We start from the raw sequence: 16,511 nt of genomic DNA, 5'->3' as shown, positions 1-16,511 counted from the left end.
ACTTGTATTGGTATCGGATATCGGTATCGGCGATATCCGATATTTTTCGGATATCGGCCGATACCATCCGATATCGATACTTTCAAATATCGGACGGTATCGCTCAACACTAGTTATGTGTAATAATCAGAAATTGGTCAGTTTTTTAAAATTTGAATTCATTAGCACTCCTCCACCTCTTAGCCACAGATGTTTTAATTGCAGCAGGTCCATTACCCCTCCACAGAGAGAGAGAAATTTAGTCTAAGAAGAGGATTTACAGGTTCCCATTCAGATGAAGACTTTTATTCTCAGCGAGGAAAGGAAAAGTTAGGACCTGATGTACGAGAGATGCCTTAATGTGGCTACCAGGTGCACATGAATTGGCCAAATTATGCGCTAAACGCTCTCATTGTTTCATATTTCTAGTGCAGTAATGCAGTTCAATTTTCATGTTCCATGTTTGCATGTTTTAGTGCCACAGTGTGCTGCCTTATTTGTTTGACTGTATACGAGTTGGTGACTCTAGGTTCAGCACCTGTTCACACTTAGTCTATGTTTGGATGTGAGGGTCAGTTTTTTTTAAATTAATAATCAGAAATGACACAGTGAAAAAATATTGAACACACTTTCTGAAATTTAATTAATACGTCGTGCAAAAGCTTTTGTTGGTGATGACAGCTTCAAGACGCCTCCTGTATGGAGAAACTAGTTACATGATTTGCTCAGGACAAACAATCTTCAAATCCTTAAGGTCCCATGAGCTCCTTCTATGATCTCTGAGATTTAACTCGTTCAATACATGAATCAGATTCGGGTAAGGTGACTGGCGGTGCCATTCTAGCAATACTATTTTCTTCCTCTGAAACCAATTGAGAGTTTCCTTGGCTGTATGTATGGTATCATTGTCTTTCTGAAATGTCCATCTTCATTTCATCTTCATCTGCAGAGTTTTATCAAAATTGTCTTGGAACATTTGCACATTCATCCTTAAGTCAGTTACATGAAGATTGCCAGTAGCATTTGCTGAAAAACAGCCCCGCACCATGATGTTCCCTCCTCCACACTTCACTGTTAGTATGGTGTTTTGAGGGTGCCTTTTGGTCTACAAGCATGGTGTGTATTATTTCAGACATAAACTTCAATTTTGGTCTCTTCTGACCAGACTTTATTCTCCCAGTATTTCAAAGGCTTGTCTAAATGTTGTTGAGCAAACTTTAAATGAGCTTGAACATGCTTTTTGTTAATTAAATGAGTCTTGCGTGGTGAGCATTCATACAGGCCATGGAAATTGAATGTATTTCTTATAATTTTCTTTAAAACAATTGTATCTGCTGATTCCAGGTTTTTATGCAGCTCTCCATAGGTGGTCCTTGGCTCTTGGGCAACTCTTTTGAAAATTATTTTCATTCCTCTGTCTGAAATCTTGCGGGGAGCACCTGGTTGTGGCCAGTTTATGGGGAAATAATGGTGAGTAGTACCACTTCTTTACATTAGATAGATGTAGTAGTTACAACTCCGTTAACTTTAAAATGGATGCAGTCCTACAAATGAATGAAGTTAATAGGTGATCTGAGGCCACAGGTACATTGTATTGATTCACATTCATATGTATTTTTTTTTTTTTAAATATTTTCAACAATAATCTGGTACACAAATATGATCAACAAAGTTAATAGTTATGTAGATGCAGTCTCAGGTTATCTTCACATACAACGTTTTTTTGCTGTCATTTTTTTCTGCAGAAAAGAATCTCTGTTTCACAGTACTGGCAAAACAGATGAGATTTTAGAAATATCATGCATATACTTGTTTTTTCTTCCCAACTAAACTTGAGCACTGCAAAGATTTTGAAATCTGCAGCATGTCAATTCGTTCAGTCTTTTAACCCATAGAAAGCAATAAGAAAGTGCAAAAATGCTGCTAATAACGCAGTGTTTTTTGCTGCAATTTTTGATGAATAAAGCCAACTTTATTAAACGCACTGTAGATAATTCACGTGTGTTTTACACCAAAGAATGCAGCAAAAATGCACAAAAAATCATAAAAAAAGCATTTGAATGCAATGTTTTTACTGCCAAGGGAGGTTTTCGATGTAGAAAAAAAAGGTACAAAAAATATATATGTGAACGTAACCTTATGAAAAGACCATAAAGCAACTGCAACTGCAATTTAGATAAGATATACCAATGTTTCAATATAGTAAATATAGCAACAATGTTGGGATCATTTAAACTCTTAGGGCAGGTGCAGACAAGCATATTTTCGGTCTAAATTGTTTCGGTTGTTTTGATCTGAAAAAACATTGGATCACACTGGGACCAATGTTATTCTATGGGGCCATGCACATGTACGATTTTCCTAGGACAGAATCTGCTGCAAGTTTGCTCAAATATGCGGATTGCACTAGGCTATGTAACTCAATGAGCATGTGGAAAACATCGGACTGCACTTGGATGACATCTGAGTGCAGTCCATTTTCCATGGACTGACAGTATGGAGGAAATGGAGAAAATGTTTCCTCTATCTTCTCCACATCCAAGAAAATCGAATTACTCTATTATCACACTCTGATCAAACTCAGAGTCTGATCAGAGTGTTGATTAGCATATTTCATCAAATTTTTTTGGATGACAAAAAAATAAGTCATCTGCACATGCCCTTAAAATGTATTACCACCAGATATCCTAATAATGATTGTTCTTGTGTGTTTATATCGTGCGCTAACTAGACCTACCATAACCTTGATGATAACCACTGCCAGGACAGTACTTGTTAGAGGAGAAATATGTAATGTAGAAATAAATAGAGAGAAAAGAACATAAAAAGTTAAAAAAAATATATATATTTATAGAAGAACTTAGTTACGCCAATTTGCCCACTAAAAATCCGCCTACTTCATTGTTGTATAGATCAAAACAAATCTGCTTAACGGTTCTTCTTTCTGCTAAAAAAAAAATACCGTAGTCTAAATCTGAAAAGTATTTGTTATTGTTTTGCCATAGTCTAAAAAGCTAATAGCTATAAAATATAACCCGACTTACTATCTGTTATGAATTAAAAAAAGAAAGACCAGCTTAATAGCATAAAATAATTAAACTCATATATCCAACAAGCACAACATAAAATAGTTAAAATTTCCTGGCCGAAATATTAGCTATGAGTGGGATAATAATGAGCAGTATCATTACTTAGTTTTATAACTGCAAGACATTTTTAGTTCATGGCACTTCCTGACTCATTCGCCAAAGATACATGTTCTCACAGACATTTGAGCTACTAATTGCTTAGCTCACACCTAAGTAAAAAATGAACAGAAACACCACATTAACCTATTATTATTTCTTTGTGTGAAGTAATACTTCAGGTGTACCAATTGTTTTTCACATTTATAAAAATAGTTGATATCAGGCAAAAAAAACAAAAAAAAAAAACTAAAACAATACTTGTCCATTACATTTATATGTATCTATGAAGAGTAGCAAGAAATATATATATTAGAAAACACAGTCAGAGAAAGTCTTTCTAATTTGAGCCAGTGGATATACAGATCCAGATTTTCTCCAAAAAGTCAATAGATTTGCCTTATGGATTTGTTATTTAGACTACGTTTTTTTCTATCGAGAGGCTACAGATCCATACTATGAATCGATATTCTTACAGTGAAGTTAGTAGTGTATAAAATGTGGACTTAAAATTTACTTACAGTTCTGGTCAAAATAATAGTGTGATACAACACTGCATTTGCCTTGGTGCCTGAAAACAACCATCTTGGAAAATAAAATGAAGTCAGTGGATATACAGAGCCATATTTTCTCCAAAAAGTCAATAGATTTGCCTTATGGATTTGTTATTTAGACTCCGTTTTTTTCTATCGAGAGGCTACAGATCCATACTATCAATCGATATTCTTACAATGAAGTTAGTAGTGTATAACATGTGGACTTAAAATTTACTTACAGCTCTGGTCAAAATAATAGCGTGATAAAACATACTGTAAGCTATTTTGCTGCATTTGCCTTGGTGCCTGAAAACAACCATCTTGGAAAATAAAATGACGTCAGTGGATATACAGAGCCATATTTTCTCCAAAAAGTCAATAGATTTGCTTATGGATTTGTTATTTAGACTCCGTTTTTTTTCTATCGAGAGGCTACAGATCCATACTATGAATCGATATTCTTACAGTGAAGTTAGTAGTGTATAAAATGTGGACTTAAAATTTACTTACAGTTCTGGTCAAAATAATAGTGTGATACAACACTGCATTTGCCTTGGTGCCTGAAAACAACCATCTTGGAAAATAAAATGACGTCAGTGGATATACAGAGCCATATTTTCTCCAAAAAGTCAATAGATTTGCTTATGGATTTGTTATTTAGACTCTGTTTTTTTTCTATCGAGAGGCTACAGATCCATACTATCAATCGATATTCTTACAGTGAAGTTAGTAGGGTAAAAAAAGTTTACTTAAAATTTACTTACAGTTCTGGTCAAAATAATAGTGTGGTACATAATGTAAGTAATTTTGCTGCACTTGCCTTGGTGCCCAAAAACAACCATCTTGGAAAATAAAATGTTTTCAAGATATTCTGCCTGGAGATGTCTACGCCATATGTCAATATTTGACCACCCATGGGTTGTGGTGTGGTTGCAGCTTATCTTGAGTTTTTAAAGCATTTCATGACATTGTATTGAATTTGTTTAGTGAGAAAATCGAGTTTTTAACATTACCCAATAATAATGCGAAATCAAGAACAGTGTTGTGGGTCACTGCTGTACATGAAATCCTGATATTGCTCTGAAATAGCAAATAAATGAATATCTGGACAGCCTGATGTAAATGGCAGAAAGAGGTATTTATTTTGGAAGCATGCATTTAGTGTTTGCTATCTCCAGATTACAACTATAGAGCGGTCTCTGAACATCCGCTATCTTCTTGGCCACTTCTCTGATCAATACCCTTTTGCCAAAATTGCTAGATTTGGCTGGGAGACCAACTTTAAGAAGAGTCTTGGAGGCTCCAAACCTCCTCTTTTAAGTCTAATGGAGCCACTTTATTCTTCAGGACTTTTAATGCTCTATCCGTTTTGGACCGCTTCTTAGATCGATGCCTCAAAACAATCCTTTGGATAATTTATATATTTTTCTGGCTTTTTTCTTGTCCTGCCATACACATGTATTCCAATCTAGTTATAGAAAAATTAAAGAAATGATCACTGGACTAAGGATGCTTCAGATTTCATTTTTTTAGTGTCATAGTAAAGAGTTTATGCATAGTGCATGTTAATTTGGGATTTGAGACTTTTTTTTTTATAAATAAGGACATATATTTACCATCCTGATTTCATTTTGTTATTTATGGGGTACTATATGTATTGTATGAGTGATGAAAAAAACACCCTTAATTGTAGAAAAGCCCTTTATTGCAACAGCACGAAAAGAAACTAGGAGGTCTGAATACTTTCTAAATGTACTAAGTATGTTGCCCATCTGCAGCTCTGACCCACTGGGGACCATAAGAACACTTGATGCTTAGAACTGTTTGTCATTTATTTACAGAACGATCATTAAGGAAACACTTGGAGAAAAATAAATTCCTAGGAGAAATCTTTATCTGGGAATATTCTTTCTAACGCGAAAATTGCATTTTTAGGATATTTTTAGACAAAATTCTAAAACTCTGGGCAAAACCGTCAATGAAAAAGACCTGGGTGTATGGGTGGATGACAAACTTAAATTCAGTGGCCAGTGTCAGGCAGCTGCTACAAAGGCAAATAAAATAATGGGATGCATTAAAAGAGGCATAGATGCTCATGAGGAGAACATAATTTTACCTCTATACAAGTCACTAGTTCGACCACACTTAGAATACTGTGCACAGTTCTGGTCTCCGGTGTTTAAGAAAGACATAGCTGAACTGGAGCGGGTGCAGAGAAGAGCGACCAAGGTTATTAGAGGACTGGGGGGTCTGCAATACCAAGATAGGTTATTACACTTGGGGCTATTTAGTTTGGAAAAATGAAGACTAAGGGGTGATCTTATTTTAATGTATAAATATATGAGGGGACAGTACAAAGACCTTTCTGATGATCTTTTTAATCATAGACCTGAAACAGGGACAAGGGGGCATCCTCTGCGGTTGGAGGAAAAAAGGTTTAAGCATAATAACAGACGCGGATTCTTTACTGTAAGAGCAGTGAGACTATGGAACTCTCTGCCGTATGATGTTGTAATGAGTAGTGTTGAGCATCCGATACCGCAAGTATCGGGTATCGGCCGATACTTGCGGTATCGGAATTCCGATACCGAGATCCGATATTTTTGTGATATCGGGTATCGGTATCGGAAGTGTAAAATAAAGAATTAAAATAAAAAATATTGTTATATTCACCTCTCCGGCGGCCCCTGGACATCTGCGCGAGGAACCGGCGTCCGGCACGGCTTCTTTCTTCAAAATGCGCGCCTTTAGGACCTGTGGTATGACGTCCCGGCTTCTGATTGGTCGCGTGCCGCCCATGTGACCGCCACGCGACCAATCAGAAGCCGCGACGTCATTCCTCAGCTAAAGTCCTAGAATGAGCGCCTTTTAGGACCTGAGGAATGACGTCGCGGCTTCTGATTGGTCGCGTGGCGGTCACATGGGCGGCACGCGACCAATCAGAAGCCGGGACGTCATTCCACAGGTCCTAAAGGCGCGCATTTTGAAGAAAGAAGCCGTGCCAGACGCCGGATCCTCCCGCTGATGTCCAGGGGCCGCCGGAGAGGTGAATATAACAATATTTTTTATTTTAATTCTTTATTTTACACTTTAATATGGATCCCAGGGCCTGAAGGAGAGTTTCCTCTCCTTCAGACCCTGGGATCCATGAGGATACATTCCGATACTTGATGTCCCATTGACTTGTATTGGTATCGGATATCGGTATCGGCGATCTCCGATATTTTTCGGATATCGGCCGATACTATCCGATACCGATACTTTCAAGTATCGGACGGTATCGCTCAACACTAGTAATGAGTGATTCATTACTTAAATTTAAGAGGGGACTGGATACCTTTCTGGAAAAGTATAATGTTACAGGGTATATACACTAGATTCCTTGATAGGGCGTTGATCCAGGGAACTAGTCTGATTGCCGTATGTGGAGTCGGGAAGGAATTTTTTTCCCCAATGTGGAGCTTACTCTTTGCACATGGGGTTTTTTTGCCTTCCTCTGGATCAACATGTTAGGTTAGGCTATGGGTTGAACTAGATGGACATATAGTCTTCCTTCAACCTTAATAACTATGTAACTATATATATGGCAATTAAAGTATGGCAAAGAAGAGCATCCTTGTGGGTGAGAGGGACAGAAAGGGAGTGAGTGAGGGAGAGAGAAGGAGAGAAAGGGAGTAATGGCTTGCTCACATTAGCGTGTAACACGGTCGCGTGTTATCAAATGCTTTATCAGACAGCACTTGGTCCAATGTTGTACTATGGGGCGACGCAGAACTGCTGTATTTTCTCATGCCGATTTTGTATGATAAAAAAAATCACAGAATGCTACAAGTGACTGTGGAATTTGAATCACGAGCACCCATATAAGTCAATGGGTATGTTTGAAACATCGGACTGCACTGAGCACTGGGACATTAGTTCTTGCTTTTTTAGTTAAATCTGAAATTAAGGAGAGAGCGCACATAGGGCGATAAAAGTGATAATTTGGATGACAATACACGGTAGGTGCACTCACCTTTAGAGGTTGTGAAAAGTCACAACCCCTTGCAAAATATGAGAAGAAGCAGTGGTCGCTGAAGACTCCCGTGGATACCAATGTGACAAAGAAGGAAGGAGAAGACCGGGTTTCTCAATGTATCTGCGCTGACCACGCACAATGGAAATGTTCTTGAAAGCTTTATTGTGCCGACGCGTTTCGTGGCAATCTGCCACTTCCTCAGGGCCAAAGATTTTTCATCGTGTGTGGTCAACGCGGATACATTGAGAAACCCGGTCTTCTCCTTCCTTCTTTGTCACATTGCTTTTTTAGTTAGTCATAGTTGAGGTAGAGAGAAGAAATTACACCCTCAGTCAGTTCTGATCACCATCGGGTGTGTTTGGAAAGCAGACCTACAAGGTGGCACGCTTACGGTAAGCAAGTAACAGTGGCAGCAGTTTCTCCTAATATCAGGGAAGTTGGGGACCTACTGATAGAGCGAAACACATTGACTCGCATGGCTCTGTACTGGGAGGATGAAAGCCCTTAGCAAAGCCTATTATTCTTTTGCAGCACAAGTAATATTCTGCCATCTGCAACAGTCAAGTGTGAACCTCTGTCATACTGTATAGATGAAAGACTTAAGCATTTTTCCTGCTACCGGCTGCTACCCATTGTACATGTGCTTCAGGCCTAGTAAATGAGACTGTATTTTCATAAACCTGTCTTCTTCAATGCGGAGCTAAAGGGTCCCAGTGTCTCACAAATCCAGGCAGAACATAATCTGAAGGTGTCAGCAGCAGAGCCTGCAACACATGCATATACTTAAGCACCCCTTTAGGGTCCCTAAAGTATACCACCACCAGGGAGAGCCCTTAAAGCACCAGTAGTGTGAGTAATGGTGGCGTGGAAATTTTTTGGGTTTTTTGTGAACCGTGAATCAACTCTCAAAATGTTCAAATTTGTGTGAAACCACAAATATCAGGAAATTCAACTTAATCCTCCATGAGTCGATCCACTCATCACTAAATATATATCTATATATCTATATATAGATATATATTTATACACAGATAGATATAAAAATTATGTAATGTACACCTGGTGAAATAATTATTGAACATATCACCAAGTAAATATATTTCTAAAGGTGCTCTTGACTAGAGTTGAGCAAATTTTTCAAAATTCAGTTGGCATTACGATCGGCACCAAATATTGTATTTGCAATGTTCGCTGAACACAGCCGAACTTCATTCGGAATCAATCATCAAATATAAATTAGGTAAGAATAGGGTACCAATACGGCACGAATATGGTAAATTCATATCCAGCTATCGTTTCTGGACATATTCACTCAACTCTGCTCTTGACAAGAAATTCACACCAGAAGTTGGTAACAATCCATCCAAATTAGGTGATTGGCTTTATTTATCACCGACGACTGATGAGAACTTCATGTCAATATCACTTTTAGAAATATAGTTACCGTATATACTTGAGTATAAGCCAAGATTTTCAGCCCAAATTTTTGGGCTGGAAGTGCCCCTCTCGGCTTATACTCGAGTCACGGTGGGCGGCAGGGGCGGCGGGTGAGGGGGAGAGGGCGCTGAGGCATACTTACCTAGTCCCGGCGCTCCTGACACTGCCCCTGCCTGTCACATGGTCTCCGGGTGCCGCAGCTCTTCCCCTGTTCAGCGGTAACGTGGGACCGCTCATTAGAGAAATGAATATGGACTCCACTCCCATAGCGGTGGAGCCACATATTAATTCCTCTGAGCGGTGCCAGTGACCGCTGACAGGAAGCGCTGCAGCACGTGAAGACAGTGTGACAGGCAGGGACAGCGTCAGGAGCGCCGGGACTAGGTGAGTATTTTATATTCACCTGTCCGCGTTCCACACGTCAGGCGCCGCTCTGTCTTCCCGGCATCTCTGCGCTCTGATTGTGCAGGTCAGAGGGCGCGATGACGCATATAGTGTGCGCGACGCCCTCTGCCTGATCAGTCAGTGCAGAGAGACGCCGGGACGAGACGCTGGGAGCTGCAAGCAAGAGAGGGGAGTATGGCTTTTTTTTTAATTATTGCTGCATCAGCAATGGCACAGCTTTATATGGAGCATCTATGGGGCAAAAATGAAATGTGCAGAGCACTATATGGCACAGCTATGGGGCAAGAATGAACTGTGCAGAGCACTATATGGCAAAGCTATGGGGCAAAAATGAACGGTGCAGAGCACTATATGGCACAGCTATGGGGCAAGAATGAACGGTGCAGAGCACTATATGGCACAGCTATGGGGCAATAATGAACGGTGCAGAGCACTATATGGCACAGCTATGGGGCAATAATGAACGGTGTAGAGCACTATATGGCACAGCTATGGGGCAAGAATGAACGGTGCAGAGCACTATATGGCACACCTATGTGGCAAGAATGAACGGTGCAGAGCACTATATGGCACAGCTATGGGGCAATGATGAATGGTGCAAAGCACTATATGATACAGCTATGGGGCAAGAATGAACGGTGCAGAGCACTATATGGCACAGCTATGGGGCAATAATGAATGGTGCAAAGCACTATATGATACAGCTATGGGGCAAGAATGAATGGTGCAGAGCACTATATGGCACAGTTATGGGGCAAGAATGAACGGTGCAGAACACTATATGGCACAGCTATGGGGCAATAATGAACGGTGCAGAGCACTATATGGCACAGCTATGGGGCAAGAATGAATGGTGCAGAGCACTATATGGCACAGCTATGGGGCAATAATGAACGGTGCAGAGCACTATATGGCACAGCTATGGGGCAATGATGAACGGTGCAGAGCACTATATGGCACAGCTATGGGGCAAGAATGAATGGTGCAGAACACTATATGGCACAGCTATGGGGCAAGAATGAACGGTGCAAAACAATACATGGCACATCTACGGGGCAATAATGAACGGTGCAGAGCACTATATGGCACAGCTATGGGGCAATAAAGAACTGTGCAGAGCACTATATGGCACAGCTATGGGGCAAGAATGAACGGTGCAGAGCACTATATGGCACAGCTATGGGGCAATAATGAACGGTGCAGAGCACTATATGGCACAGCTATGGGGCAATAATGAACGGTGCAGAGCACTATATGGCACAGCTATGGGGCAATAATGAACGGTGCAGAGCACTATATGGCACAGCTATGGGGCCATAATGAACGGTATGGAGCATCTATTTTTATTTTTGAAATTCACCGGTAGCTGCTGCATTTTCCACCCTAGGCTTATACTCGAGTCAATAAGTTTTCCCAGTTTTTTGTGGCAAAATTAGGGGGGTCGGCTTATACTCGGGTTGGCTTATACTCGAGTATATACGGTACTTAGAAACTTGGTGACATGTTTTATACTTTTTTCGTATATATATATATGCATATATTACACATTTTCTAAGTCGATGGAACTGTAAGTGCTATGAGCAAATCATTTCCAAACTGCTTCAATGTAATTAAAAATAAACATGACCAGAAGTGTCTTATAAACTAATGAAGAGAGAGACTTGGAGCTCTAACCTGGGAATGATGAATTCATCTTTATTAGCTCAATTTATTCTGCTTTGTGAATCATGCGTGATTATTGAATATTATATCTTCATAACTAATAAAATATGACATCTATCCCCACCTAAAGTTCCTGTTCACATTTTATTACCACTATTGTTCAGCACGTACAATTATTTGTACAATTATCATGATAGTAAAAAGCTAAAAGAACATATATGCCATTCTTCATGATGGCATGATTGCAAAATGTTAAATTACTTTACATGATCACATGTAAATATAATTAATGCTTCTGTTCGATTTTTATAATTTTTGGTTAAAATTTTTCTGAGCAGTTATTAGTCTTATAATGGTTGGTACTTCAGAGTCAATTTCATTGGGACTGGCTAACTAATATGTTGGGTAACCTCTGAATTTTTAACGTCCTATGTGGGACAAAAGCGTTTCATAAAAAGAAAACCTGTCACTCGATGTGTCAGGCAGTGGTTTAATCATCTATCCCTATAATAAACCATGTACACTTGGCTGAATTAAATATGCATGTGTCTGGAGGAGGTTGGGCAGGTCAAGATAAATATTATGGTTGCTAACAGAACAAATGTTTGGCCAACAGCTATCTGACATGTATGAGCACCTTTAATATAATCAATGTTCAGTAATAGTGATCTGCAATTGCTGATATTTCAGTCTTACCAGTGTTTGCTTGACGTAATGATCAGACTAATTTTGCCTTGAACAACCAGAACACAGGCGGGTTCAAAGCCATCCTTTGCATTCTAATTATCTCCCACTATAATTGCATAAAGTTCACATAGATGCTGTTAGTATATGTAAACACTGCACACCAATCATAGTCAGCATGCACATCCAGATGGTCTATCGTTTATGTTTTACACCTAGTGGTGTAACTAGAGTTTGATGGGCCCGGTGCAAAACTTGGACTTGGGCACCTACCTGCATCTCGGTCAGATGTTAAGTATGAGCCCTCGTAGAGTTCTGAATCCAATAAAGACATACCTGTTGCACACCCACAAGGTAATAATAATGTCTCCCAACCTATACTAATGTCATCCATCCTGGGCCTCTTCAAGTAATAATGCCCCCCAACCTGGGTCTCTTCCAGTAATAATGTTCCTCATCCTGGTGTAATGTCCACCATCCTGGTATAATTTCCTCCATCTTGGGTGCCTGCCAGGTTATATTGTTTCCTATCCTAAGCTGAATGTACATCCTCGGACTCACATCCCGCTGCAATAAGCCTGCACAGGCTCGGTCGTGGTCGAGCCCTCTGCAACTGCGATCATTGCGCCCCTGTTTTCAATTCTCCATATTGTAGGTACTTATAGACTTATGTTATGTAGGAAGAATTATACTTTTAAACAGTACAATTTGGGGGGTTCCTATAATTCATTGGTTAATCTTTATTCGTTTTGTAGGGAGAAGGGATAAAATGCTAATTGTGCCCCTTTTTATACTATTGAAATTACAAATACCACTACGCTTTATTCTACGTGTCATTCTTTATTTTTACTCCAAAATCAGGAGCTTTTATGGTTCTTGCTTTGTGCAATTGGGTACAGTCATCCTGGAACAAAAAATTGGCCTTTCCCAAACTGTACCAACAGTTGGAAACATACAATTGTCCAAAATGTCTTGGTATGCTGAAGCATTAACAGTTCCTTACACTGTAAGTTAGAGGTGCAGGCCAACCTCTGTAAAACAACCCCAAAGAATTACCCTATTTCCACTAAACATCACAGCTCACACAATTTTGTCGGGTAGATAACATTCTACTGGAATTCGATAAATCTAGAATATTCTGCAAGATGCCAGATGGAGAAGTATGATCCGTGACTCCACGAACACGTTTCCTCTGCTTCAGAGCTGTGGTGGTGGCAAATTTCTACCACTCCATCCTTCACTTGGCATTCTGTTTGGTAATATAAGTCTGCATGCAGATGCTCGGCTATGGAAACTCATGCCATGAAGCTCCTAGCCCAGTGTTTGTGTTGATGCTAATACCAGAGGATGTTTGGATCTCCACAGTTATATTGAATTATCTTTCCGTGGGCAACGTTTATGGGCTCTGCTCCTCAGCACTCACTGACTCCGCTAAGCCTACATGGTCTCCACTCCACAGCTGAATTTCTGAGGTTCCTTCCACTTTTCAATAATCCTAATCATGAGTGATGGTGGAATATGAAGGAGGGAAGACATTTTGCAAACTGACTTTCCACACTGATAGGGTCCGATTACGCTGGAATTCACATGGAGTTCTATAGAACTACCCTTCATTTCACAAATGTTTGTAAATGCAAACTGCATTGACCAGGGGCTGGATTTTATACACTTGATATTATTTGATTTGCAGAACCAGCAAGTATATTAAAAATTATTGAATACATTCTGCAAATAATAATTTAAAAAAACACTTTTGGAGGAATAAATCTTACTGCATTCCTATTTATTATGTTTAGTTTTTTATTTTTTCAAATTAATACTTGAGTATATTTTAGATAAAAGTAATAACATTTACTTTTTTTGTACTAAAAGTGATTTTTCAAAATCTAAATCTATGGTTATTATCTTAAGGTGAACCAAAGTGACTAATATCTAATATAAATAGTGACTAATTACTAAAGATGAACCAAAGTGACTAATATCTACCGTAATCTGAAAAGTGACCAATTACTAAAGTAAACAGGAATATATTTATTATAAGAAATTGTCACGTTTTCTGTCCACTATCAATGCATAAGTTACGCTGTGTTTCATGTGTGAAAGAACAGTCCAGATGGTAGCATGTCTTTTTAACTATTCCCAGCAGAGTCTTGTGATGTTTATGCTATTGATGTCAGAAAATTTAGCCTTACTGTGTTTGTCAGTGGCATTTTTTTTTCCAACCTCTAAACACTACAACTATAAGGACGTGTGAAATGACGTGTGGAGATAAAATTCATTTAATTACTTTGAATTTCAGACAAAATTTATAGATTGTAGAGGAAAGACGTATTTATCTGGATTGTAGCTCATTTATTCTGCCTTCTTCATTACAGAATTGTATCTAGGTCTTGATCTAAAATTTGCTAAAGATAAAGGTAATATTAACTGCCCACTGTAAATTAGGCTGGGTTCACATTGCGCTAGGTGTGTCCGTCTAACGGACTCGTTTTTAAGTTGTAAAAACGCAATGTAACGCACATACTAACGCGCCCATAGACTTGCATTGTCTAACGCATCGTGACGCATCCCTAAATTGGTATGCGTTTGTCACATAACGTTTTTTTTCTGACGGACCTTCAACGCGGCTTGCAGCGTTCTCGGGTCCGGTCAAGCTAACGCACTACTAACGGAAGCGTTCATTCTGCCATAGAAGGCTATGGCAAACGCAGTCAGACGCTAATCATGAAAAATTTCCAAATAGGATCACACGTTTTAATAGCGTTTGAGGGTGGTCACATGTGTCATGTGACAGGAAATGTGATTTCGGCCATTAAAGGAGGAATATACCACCCACACATAGGTCTACTGCACGTGACAGAGTGTTGCAATAGCTCTCCTGAAATGTAAGTACATTTCTATATATACAGTGGGGCAAAAAAGTATTTAGTCAGTCAGCAATAGTGCAAGTTCCACCACTTAAAAGGATGAGAGGCGTCTGTAATTTACATCATAGGTAGACCTCAACTATGGGAGACAAACTGAGAAAAAAAAATCCAGAAAATCACATTGTCTGTTTTTTTAATCATTTTATTTGCATATTATGGTGGAAAATAAGTATTTGGTCAGAAACAAACAATCAAGATTTCTGGCTCTCACAGACCTGTAACTTCTTCTTTAAGAGTCTCCTCTTTCCTCCACTCATTACCTGTAGTAATGGCACCTGTTTAAACTTGTTATCAGTATAAAAAGACACCTGTGCACACCCTCAAACAGTCTGACTCCAAACTCCACTATGGTGAAGACCAAAGAGCTGTCAAAGGACACCAGAAACAAAATTGTAGCCCTGCACCAGGCTGGGAAGACTGAATCTGCAATAGCCAACCAGCTTGGAGTGAAGAAATCAACAGTGGGAGCAATAATTAGAAAATGGAAGACATACAAGACCACTGATAATCTCCCTCGATCTGGGGCTCCACGCAAAATCCCACCCCGTGGGGTCAGAATGATCACAAGAACGGTGAGCAAAAATCCCAGAACCACGCGGGGGGACCTAGTGAATGAACTGCAGAGAGCTGGGACCAATGTAACAAGGCCTACCATAAGTAACACACTACGCCACCATGGACTCAGATCCTGCAGTGCCAGACGTGTCCCACTGCTTAAGCCAGTACATGTCCGGGCCCGTCTGAAGTTTGCTAGAGAGCATTTGGATGATCCAGAGGAGTTTTGGGAGAATGTCCTATGGTCTGATGAAACCAAACTGGAACTGTTTGGTAGAAACACAACTTGTCGTGTTTGGAGGAAAAAGAATACTGAGTTGCATCCATCAAACACCATACCCACTGTAAAGCATGGTGGTGGAAACATCATGCTTTGGGGCTGTTTCTCTGCAAAGGGGCCAGGACGACTGATCCGGGTACATGAAAGAATGAATGGGGCCATGTATCGTGAGATTTTGAGTGCAAACCTCCTTCCATCAGCAAGGGCATTGAAGATGAAACGTGGCTGGGTCTTTCAACATGACAATGATCCAAAGCACACCGCCAGGGCAACGAAGGAGTGGCTTCGTAAGAAGCATTTCAAGGTCCTGGAGTGGCCTAGCCAGTCTCCAGATCTCAACCCTATAGAAAACCTTTGGAGGGAGTTGAAAGTCCATGTTGCGAAGCGAAAAGCCAAAAATATCACTGCTCTAGAGGAGATCTGCATGGAGGAATGGGCCAACATACCAACAACAGTGTGTGGCAACCTTGTGAAGACTTACAGAAAACGTTTGACCTCTGTCATTGCCAACAAAGGATATATTACAAAGTATTGAGATGAAATTTTGTTTCTGACCAAATACTTATTTTCCACCATAATATGCAAATAAAATGTTAAAAAAACAGACAATGTGATTTTCTGGATTTTTTTTTCTCAGTTTGTCTCCCATAGTTGAGGTCTACCTATGATGTAAATTACAGACGCCTCTCATCTTTTTAAGTGGTGGAACTTGCACGATTGCTGACTGACTAAATACTTTTTTGCCCCACTGTATATCTCAGTATACATCATGGGAGTCTGTAATGTCCGTCGGATGTGTGTGTACTAAACATGTATTGCTTTGTTGCACACAGATGTCGGATA

The sequence above is a fragment of the Ranitomeya imitator genome, chromosome 5 (assembly GCF_032444005.1).
Source record: "Ranitomeya imitator isolate aRanImi1 chromosome 5, aRanImi1.pri, whole genome shotgun sequence".
Classification (NCBI taxonomy): domain Eukaryota; kingdom Metazoa; phylum Chordata; class Amphibia; order Anura; family Dendrobatidae; genus Ranitomeya; species Ranitomeya imitator.
This window is presented reverse-complemented; position numbering follows the sequence as displayed.